We start from the raw sequence: 10,342 nt of genomic DNA on the forward strand, positions 1-10,342 counted from the left end.
CACTTCGGCTGTGTGCACCACGAACACCTCTTCCATGTTGCCCCCTACGGCTCATTGGAAAAACATCACCGCCGCTGTGTGCTGGGAATGCCTCAAACAAACGGTTTACCAGAGTTGCTTGTTTGTTAGCCAATATTAGCTCTAGGTTCTCCTGTGGCTTGATGTTTTGGAATTTGCCTTTATAGCGTGGATCGAGGATGCTGGCCAACCAGTAGTTGTCATCGTTCATCATTTTGGCAATGCGGGGGGTCCCTTTTTAGGATCTGCAAGGCATAATCTGACATGTGAGCCAATGTTCCAGGTGTCAATGATGCACTGCGAGTGCTGGGTGGAGGAGCACTTTCTGGCAAATCAACATCCCTCCAGTCACGCACAAACCCTGTACCTGACCTTGCCACGCCAACATTTTTTCTTGCCCCCTGAGAAGCATCCTACTCCCCAAAATAATCATCCCCATCATCCTCCTCGTACTCCTCTTCCTCTTTTTCCTCCACCTCGTCGATGAGACTTCCCTGAGCAGACAATGGCTGACTGTCATCAAGGCATCCCTCCTCCTCTTCCTCCTCGGCTGCAGATGCCTGCTCCTTAATGTGCATCAAAGTTTGCATGAGCAGACGCATAAGTGAGATGCTCATGCTTATGATGACGTCGTCTGCGCTTACCAGCCGTGTGCATTCCTCAAAACACTGAAGGACTTTACAGAGGTCTTTCAGCTTCGACCACTGCACACCAGACAACTCCATGTCTGCCTGCAAACTGCCTGCCTATGTATCTTCCCACAAATGATTTACAGCCTGCCTCTGTTCGCACAGCCTCTGAACCATGTGCAGGGTGGAGTTCTGCCTTGTTGCAAAGTCGATAATTAGGCGGTGCTTGGGAAGGTGGAGCAATCGCTGCAGCTTCTGCATACGACTGGAGTGTACAATGACCGCTGTTGTGAGTTCATTTTCCCCTTCGTCACTGAGGTCTGGTGAACTCCCTATTCTGGTAAAAGAAGGTAATGAGCCTGATTATCAGGCACCTGAGTCTAATGAGGATGACTGGCTGAGTGGAGTCACGGACTGGATATAAGGCTGCCGACACCCTTCTGCCCTGCGGGTGATTTCTCTGTGGACTTCTAGGACACCAGTCTGATTCCTGCTCCTCTAAAGCTAAGTTTTCTGTTTTTCCTGTTAGCTTTTTTGTTTTGTTTTTTGTTTTCCTTGCTTTTCTGTATTCTGCCATTCCCTTCTGGGGTGAGCTGAATCTCCTTTTGCCTGTAGCTCTGTCTTCAGAATATTCCTGAGTGCTGACATAGCTTTTTTGAAGCCTAGCGTCTTCAGGGCCTTTTTCACTGTCAGTCTGTTGGCTCTTATTTTCATAGGGTTTTTTTCACGGATTGCAGACAGCAGCCTTCCTGTCCTTTTCTATCTAAGTTAGCTTGGGCCCCGTCTTTGCTCAGTCTATCTTTCTGTCTGTGTTAGTATTTTCATCTTGCTTCACCGTCATTATATGTTGGGGGCTGCCTATTGCTTTGGGGTCTGCTCTGGGGCAGTTTAGATTTCCCCTTTCTTTCTTTCGGCCTATTCAATTCTCCGGCTGTGATCGAGGGGTCTAGGGCATCGTAGGAACCCCCCACGGCTACTGCTTAAAATTGTCATCTCTTTGCTGCGTGGCGATCCCCAGGATTGGGCGTTTTCTTTGAAACCAGATGATCCTATTCTGACTAATGTGAACGCATTCTTTCAAGCTTTGGGGTTGTTGTATGACGAACCTAGTACTATTGCTCAGGCTGAAAAGACCCTGTTGGCATTGAACCAGGGTCGAGATTCGGCAGAGTTGTACTGTCAAAAGTTCCGAAAGTGGGCTGTCCTTACTACCTGGAATGATAATGCCTTGGCTGCTCTCTTTCGGAAGGGTTTGTCAGAAGCCGTAAAAGATACTATGGTCGGATTTCCTGTTCCCTCTGGTCTGGACGATTCTATGTCATTAGCCATTCAGGTTGATCGGCGTTTACGTGAACGCAGGATTGCACGAGAGGTGTTGCCACAGGTAGAACAGACGTCTGAACCTATGCAATGTGATAGAGTTTTGTCTAAGGTGCAACGTCAGGAGTTCAGAAGGCGTAATAAGCTGTGTTTTTTCTGTGGAGATGCCTCACATATTATTTCTGTTTGTCCTAAATGAGAGAAACACTTTGCACTCACGTTTTCTGTTGGTGGTGTTCAACCTAAGTTTCTTCTGGCAATTACTCTAATCTGCTCCCTTTCCACATTTTCCGCCAAGGCTTTTGTGGATTCGGGAGCAGCGCTAAACCTAATGGACTTGGATTTTGCTAAACGTTGTGGATTTCCGATTACACCTCTGCAGATGCCTATCCCTTTGAGGGGGATTGATGCTACTCCTTTGGCTAAAAATAAACCTCAGTTTTGGACCCAGTTGGTCATGCGGGTCGCCCCAGACCATCAAGAAAATTGCAGATTTTTGGTATTGCATGGTCTGCATGATGCCATTGTTCTGGGGTTTCCCTGGTTGCAAATTCATAATCCAGTTTTGGATTGGAAATCTGTGTCTGTGGTGAGTTGGGGTTGTCGGTGTGCCTTTAGTGAGGCTCCGTTTTTTTCCACCTCTCCTCAGTCGCATGATGTTCCTGACTATTTGGCGGACTTTTATGATGTATTTAGTGAGAATGAGTCTGCGTCCTTGCCTCCTCATAGGAGTTATGACTGTGCAATTGAACTAAGCCCGGGGTGTAAATTTCCCAAGGGTCGGCTCTTCAATTTATCTGTACCCGAGCACGAGGCTATGCGGTCCTATATTAAAGAGGGGTTGGAGAAGGGTCATATTAGACCATCCTCTTCACCCTTAGGTGCCGTTTTTTTTTTTGTGGCCAAAAAGGATGGTTCTTTAAGGCCTTGTATTGATTATCGTGCCCTAAATAAAATTACTATTAAATATCAGTATCCGTTACCCCTGATTTCGGATCTATTCTCTAGAGTTAGAGGTGCTTGCTGGTTTACCAAGCTTGACCTCAGGGGGGGCGTATAATCTTATCCGCATTAAGCAGGGGGATGAATGGAAGACGGCGTTTAATACTCCGGAGGGACATTTTGAGTACCTGGTGATGCCTTTTGGGCTCACTAATGCCCCTTCTGTCTTCCAGTGCTTCATGAACGATATTTTCCGAGACTTTGTCGATAAATTTTTGATTATCTATCTGGATGATATTTTGATCTTCTCCAAGGATTGGGATTCTCATGTGGAACATATTCGGACTGTGTTCCGGATCTTGAGGGAGAATTCCCTGTATGTCAAAGGATCGAAATGCCTTTTTGGAGTACAGAGGATTTCATTTTTGGGATTTATTTTGTCTCCGTCAACTATTGAAATGGACCCGGCCAAGGTACAGGCCATTTATGATTGGGTTCAGCCCACTTCTTTGAAGGCCCTCCAGAAGTTTTTGGGTTTTGCTAATTTTTATCGGAAATTTATAGCAAAATTTTCTAGTATGGCCAAGCCATTGACTGATCTGACTAAGAAGGGTGCTGATGTGTTGAATTGGTCTCCTGAGGCTGTTGCTTCCTTTCAGGAGCTGAAGCAAAGATTTACCTCCGCCCCGGTTTTGCGGCAACCTGATGTCTCACTCCCGTTCCAGGTAGAGGTGGATGCTTCTGAGATTGGTGCAGGAGCTGTTTTGTCTCAAAAGGATCCTGTAACATCTAAAATGAATCCCTGTGCTTTCTTTTCCCGAAAGTTCTCTCCATCTGAACGTAACTATGATGTGGGGAATCGGGAACTGTTGGCCATGAAATGGGCATTTAAGGAGTGGAGACATTGGTTGGAGGGAGCTAAACATCAAGTTGTGGTCTTCACTGACGACAAGAATTTGATTTACCTAGAGTCGGCTAAACGCTTGAACTCTAGACAGGCTAGGTGGGCCTTGTTTTTTACACGTTTTGATTTTGTGGTCTCTTTTCTTCCTGGAACTAAGAATGTCAAGGCAGACGCCCTCTCTAGGAGTTTCTTTGCTGATTCTCCTGTGGTGACCAAGCCTGCTACCATCTTAGGCGAAGGGGTAGTTCTTTCTGCCATCTCGCCCGATTTGAGACTTGCTCTGCAAGAGTTCCAGGAGGACAAACCTGAGCGTTGTCCCAGTGGAAAGTTGTATGTTCCTGACCAGTGGAAGAAGAGAGTGATTTCTGAAGTTCATTGCTCTGCATTGGCTGGTCATCCAGGTATTTTTGGTACTAGAGATCTGGTGAGTCGCTCTTTTTGGTGGCCCACCTTGTCTCATGATGTCAGGAATTTTGTGCAGTCCTGTGGGACTTGCTCCCGGTCTAAATCTTGTTCTCGCTCTAGTGGGTTGTTGATGCCTTTGCCGGTCCCCAGGAGGCCATGGACCCATATTTCAATGGATTTCATCTCTGATATGCCGGTCTCTCAAAGAATGACTGTTATTTGGGTGATTTGTGATAGGTTCTCTAAGATGGTTCATCTTGTACCACTCCCTAAGTTGCCATCTTCCTCTGAGTTGGTGCCCCTGTTTTTGCAACAGGTGGTTCGCTTACACGGGATTCCTGAGAACATTGTATCTGACAGAGGAGTTCAGTTTGTGTCTAGATTTTGGAGGACCTTCTGTTCCAAGCTGGGAATTCAGTTGTCCTTCTCCTCTGCTTTTCACCCTCAGACCAATGGGCAGACAGATAGAACAAACCAGACCTTGGAGTCGTATTTGAGATGTTTTATTTCCGCTGATCAGGATGATTGGGTTTCATTTTTGCCCTTGGCTGAATTTGCTTTAAATAATAGAGCTAGTTCTGCCACTTTGATGTCACCTTTTTTTTGTAACTTTGTGTTTAATCCTTGGTTTTCTTCAGGGCAGGTGGAGCCTTCTGCCTGCCCAGGTGTTGACACTGTGGTGGAGAGAATGCACCAGATCTGGGACCAAGTGGTGGATAAGTTATCTCTCTCCCAGGAAAAGGCCCAGCGGTTTTCCAATCGACATAGGACCATTGGTCCCCAGTTTAAGATTGGTGATATGGTGTGGTTATCATCAAAAAATATTGCTATGAAGGTGGCTTCTCCTAAGTTTAAGCCTAGATTTATTGGACCTCACAAGATTTTGGAGATTATTAATCCGGTCTCTTTTCGTTTGGCTCTTCCTGTCACATTTAAAATCCATAATGTGTTCCATAAGTCCTTGTTGAAGAGGTTTGTTGAACCAGTTGTTCCTGGGGTGGCACCTCCTGACCCTGTATTGGTTGAAGGTAACATGGAATATGAGGTAGAGAAAATACTGGATTCCCGTCTGGCTAGACAGAGACTCCAGTATTTGGTTAAGTGGAAGGGTTATGGTCAGGAGGATAATTCCTGGGTCTCTGCCTCTGATATTCATGCCAAAAGATTGGTGCGTGCATTTCATCGTGCTCACCCTGATCGCCCTGGTGGCGTGGTTGAGGGTTCGGTGACCCCTCCTCAAGGGGGAGGTACTGTTGTGAGTTCATTTTCCCCTTCGTCACTGAGGTCTGGTGAACTCCCTATTCTGGTAAAGGAAGGTAATGAGCCTGATTATCAGGCACCTGAGTCTAATGAGGATGACTGGCTGAGTGGAGTCACGGACTGGATATAAGGCTGCCGACGCCCTTCTGCCCTGCGGGTGATTTCTCTGTGGACTTCTAGGACACCAGTCTGATTCCTGCTCCTCTAAAGCTAAGTTTTCTGTTTTTCCTGTTAGCTTTTTTGTTTTTTGTTTTCCTTGCTTTTCTGTATTCTGCCATTCCCTTCTGGGGTGAGCTGAATCTCCCTTTGCCTGTAGCTCTGTCTTCAGAATATTCCTGAGTACTGACATAGCTTTTTTGAAGCCTAGCGTCTTCAGGGCCTTTTTCACTGTCAGTCTGTTGGCTCTTATTTTCATAGGGTTTTTTTCACGGATTGCAGACAGCAGCCTTCCTGTCCTTTTCTATCTAAGTTAGCTTGGGCCCTGTCTTTGCTCAGTCTATCTTTCTGTCTGTGTTAGTATTTTCATCTTGCTTCACCGTCATTATATGTTGGGGGCTGCCTATTGCTTTGGGGTCTGCTCTGGGGCAGTTTAGATTTCCCCTTTCTTCTTTAGGCCTATTCAAGTCTCCGGCTGTGATCGAGGGGTCTAGGGCATCGTAGGAACCCCCCACGGCTACTGCTAGTTGTGTTGATAGGTTCAGGGGTCTGCAATCCGATAGCTGCCAACTTCTCTGGTTTTCTGGACTTAGCTAGCATTTCTGTTTTTGCCTCCTACGGTGACTCAATCATAACAGACCGTGGATGTGCGAGCACAGTTTTTGCACCTTATGGAGCAGGGGTGTTAACTCTGGATAATTATTGAGGAAGCACTGCACCACCAGGTTCAAGGTGTGAGACAGACAAGGTATGTGTCTGAGTTTTGAAAGGGCTATGGCTGCCACAAAATTCTGGCCGTTATCACTAACTACCTTGCCTGCCTCAAGATGTAGACTCCCAGCCATGACTCAGTTTGTCGCTGCAAGTAGTCGGCCAGTACCTCCGCAGTGTGTCTGTTGTCGCCCAAACACATCATCTTCAGCACAGCCTGCTGACGCTTACCACTAGCTGTTCGATAGTGGGACAACTCGTGTGCAACACTGGCAGCTGCGGATGGAGTGCTTGTGCGACTGCGCTCTGTGGACGAGCTTTCGCTTATGGAGGAGGAGCAGGAGGGTTGAACGCCTACAGCCAACTGTTTCCTATACCGTGGGCTAGGCAGCACTGTCCCACCGCCGCTGTCCCCTGTGGACCCTGCATCCACCACATTAACCCAGTGCGCAGTGATGGACACGTAACGGCCCTGGCCATGCCTACTGGACCATGCATCTGTTGTGAGGTGCACCTTTACACTCACTGATTGCTTGATTGCATGGACAATGCGGTCTTTCACATGCACGTGGAGGGCTGGGATGGCTTTTCGCGAAAAGAAGTGCCGACTGGGTAGGTCATAGCGTGGTACTGCGTAGGCCATGAGCTCGCGGAAAGCTTTGCTTTCAACCAACCGATTGGGCATCATCTCTAACGAGATTAGTTTGGCAATGTGGGCGTTCAAAGCCAGGATATGCGGATGAGAGGATGAGTACTTTCTTGTCCTACTCAGAGTTTCTGGTAGGGTGAGCTGGACTTGAGAGCTGCATATGGTGGAACTAGCGGTGGACATGGCAGACTGAGAGAGGGTTGGTGATGGTGATGGTGTTGGTGGTGTACCTGATGGCCTAGATTCAGTCTTTCGCAGCAATAACATTGTGATTCCATGACTGCTTTGTCCTTGCGAAGACACCTCGACATTTGCTGCTGGTGGTGCGCTAACCAGTGGGCTTACTGTGGGGGAAGCGATGTAGCGTTGCTGACTACCTTCATTCGGAGCAGGTGCACATGTGGTACGTGAGGTTTGGTAGTCCGTCCACGCTTGCAAGTGCATGTTGGTTAAATGTCTAAGCATGCAACTGGTATTCAAATTTCTCAGATTTTTCCCTCGGCTAAAGGTCTTTGTGCACTTCTTATAGATAACTTTTGCCTGATCATTAGGATTTTGTTCAAAAAAGTGCCACAATGCACTCTTCCTACTGTGGAAGACATTTTGAGACCTTGCACGCTGTGCTAATTTGACCGTCTGGCCAAGCTGTCCTGAAACTCTATTGGTTTTTGTTGCATGTTTTTGGACTGCTATGGTCATGCCAGATAACAGCTGTTGCGATGTTGTTGCCTGCTGTGGATCCTCCTCCTATTCTGAGCTATTGGCAGCGGCACCCTCTTCCCCCAGTGTATGCCAATCTGAGTCAACAACTGGGTCATCCATCACCTCCTCTTCAATTTCATGTGCACCTTCCTCTGTGTAAGGTGGTATAGTATGCGGGAAGGGGCACCTGCATTTCATCAGGGTCTGGTTCTGCCTCACTACACTGCAAGGACAATGTAGTGCTCTGAGTGAATGTACCAGCAGAAAAATCTAGCAGTGACTGTGCATGAGTACACTCCATGTCAGATTCATCTTGGACTGGGGAATTCACGATTTGACTTACTAACCCAGGCATGGTATGTGAAAAGAGCTCCATGGAGTAATCGGTAGTGTGGCCAGCCACATCTTTCACTTTTGGTAGGGGTGAAGGACACAAGGAAAGATGTTGTTCCCGACCAGGAGCCTCCACTGACGACTCAGTGCTTTTATTTTTTGAAACTTCAGAAGAGGAGGCGAGAGAGCTGGAGGCTGTGTCAGCAATGAAAGCCAAAACTTGTTCCTGAAGCTCCGGCTTTAAAAGTGGTTTACCTACTCCCGGAAAAGAGAGCCTTCGAGGCCTTGTGGAGCCAGACGATGACGCAGGCTCAACACCTCCTGCCTTAGGTGCTATTGAGCTTTTACCACTACCAACAGATGCAACACCACCACCACCATCGGGATCAGCTGGCAAGCCCTGCCCACTTTCATGGCGTCTTCCACCATACTTCCTCATTTTTGTGAAAATGTACCCAAAATAACACCAGCTATATGGTACTGTAAAACAAGGTAGAAGGTGTATCTACTATTGGTGAGAATTTGAATCACACTATAGATTTGAGGACGCAGAACTATTGTCTCACGCCCAGGAGAGATTACACTTCAATGTAACAGGCTGAAAAAGGATGGTGTATGACAAGGTGGAGGTTGTCTATAGGATTGGTGAGAATTTGAATCTCACTATAGATTTGAGGACGCTGAACTATTGTCTCAGGCCCAGGAGAGACTATACCTCAATGTAACAGGCTGAAATTGGATGGTGTATGACAAGGTGGAGGGTGTCTATAGGATTGGTGAGAATTTGAATCTCACTAGAGATTTGAGGACGCTGACAATGATGCTCTCAGTCCAAGTATGGACGCAGGCAGCCTAATAAGCAGGACTGCTGCACACACAAAAGGGTGGAAAAATTAACGCTTGGTAACTGCAGAAAGGAGGAAGAAAAGTATTTTTGCTTTTAAAAAAGCAGTTTGCACAGCAGTGTGCAAACAGCAATGCAGCTATCAGGGAGCCTTATAAGGCAGCCTAATAACCAACATAGCTGATGCACAAAAATAGAGCCTCCCCTGTGACTGCACACAAAGTGTTGTGTTGTAAGTGGAAATCGATAACAGCAGAAGCATTTTTTTTGTTCTTCTTCCCTGCCTAACGCTCTCCCTACAGAATCAGCAGCAGCTCTTCCTATGCTAAGATCGGCATAAGTAAGATGGCGGTCGGCGTTCACGCCCTTTTATAGCCCCTTTGATGCCACATAAAGCCAGCCAATCACTTGCATGCCCTTCTCAAAGATGGTGGTGACCGATGCCTATGTCATCGCGTTGCCCACAGTGTGCGTCCTCCATCATTGGCTGAAAAAGGGCGCTGGAAGCATCTTTTGAAACGCGACTTTGACGCTCTGGTCGCCGACCTCGTGGCCGACCTCACGCTATGGTCGGGTTTCGTTTCATGAAACCCGACTTCAGCAAAAGTCGCCGACTTTTGAATATGACCGACCCGCTTCGCTCAACTCTATTAGTCACATATAATGTTCCATACAGTATCTGATGAGCTCCACATAATGCTCCATACATAATAGGCCCCATTTGTAATGCTCCAGTGTATAATGGGCCCCTTAGATGCTGCTCCAGTGTCTGATCTGTCCCATTTACATTGCTCCAGTACATGATGGGCCTAATGGATAATGCTCCAGTGTATGATGGGCTCCAATAATGCTCCATATATAATGGGCCCCATTTGTAATGCTCCAGTGTATAATGGGCCCCATAGATGCTGCTCCAGTGTCTGATCTGCCCCATTTACATTGCTCCAGTACATGATGGGCCCTATTTTTAATTAACCGAGACATGGTATGTGAAAAGAGCTCCGTGGAGTAATCTGAGGTGTGTGCTTCCACATCCTTCACTTTTGGTGTGGGTGAAGGACACAAGGAAAGGGGTTGCTCCTGACCAGAAGCCTGCAGTTACGACTCAGTGCTTGCATTTTTTGCTACTTCAGAAGAGGAGGCGATAGAGCTGGAGGCTGTTTCAGCAATGTAAGCCACAAACAGTTCCTGATACTCCGGCTTTAAAAGCAGTCTACCTACTCCCAGAAAAAGGAGCCTTACAGGCCTTCCAGAGCTACACCATGACACTGGCTCAACACCTCCTGCCTTAGCTGCTATTGTGTTTTTGGAACTACCAGCAGATGCACCACCACCACCATCAGTACCAGGTGGCCCTCCACGCTCACATCCACGTCCTCTTCCACCATACTTCCTCATGTTTTTGAAAATGGACCCAAAATACCAGCAGATATATGGCACTGTATCAGAAGTGTACAGCTCTATACAGT

This window comes from Dendrobates tinctorius, unplaced genomic scaffold, assembly GCF_039654945.1.
Source record: "Dendrobates tinctorius isolate UK_male_01 unplaced genomic scaffold, ASM3965494v1 ptg000370l, whole genome shotgun sequence".
Taxonomy (NCBI): Eukaryota; Metazoa; Chordata; class Amphibia; order Anura; family Dendrobatidae; genus Dendrobates; species Dendrobates tinctorius.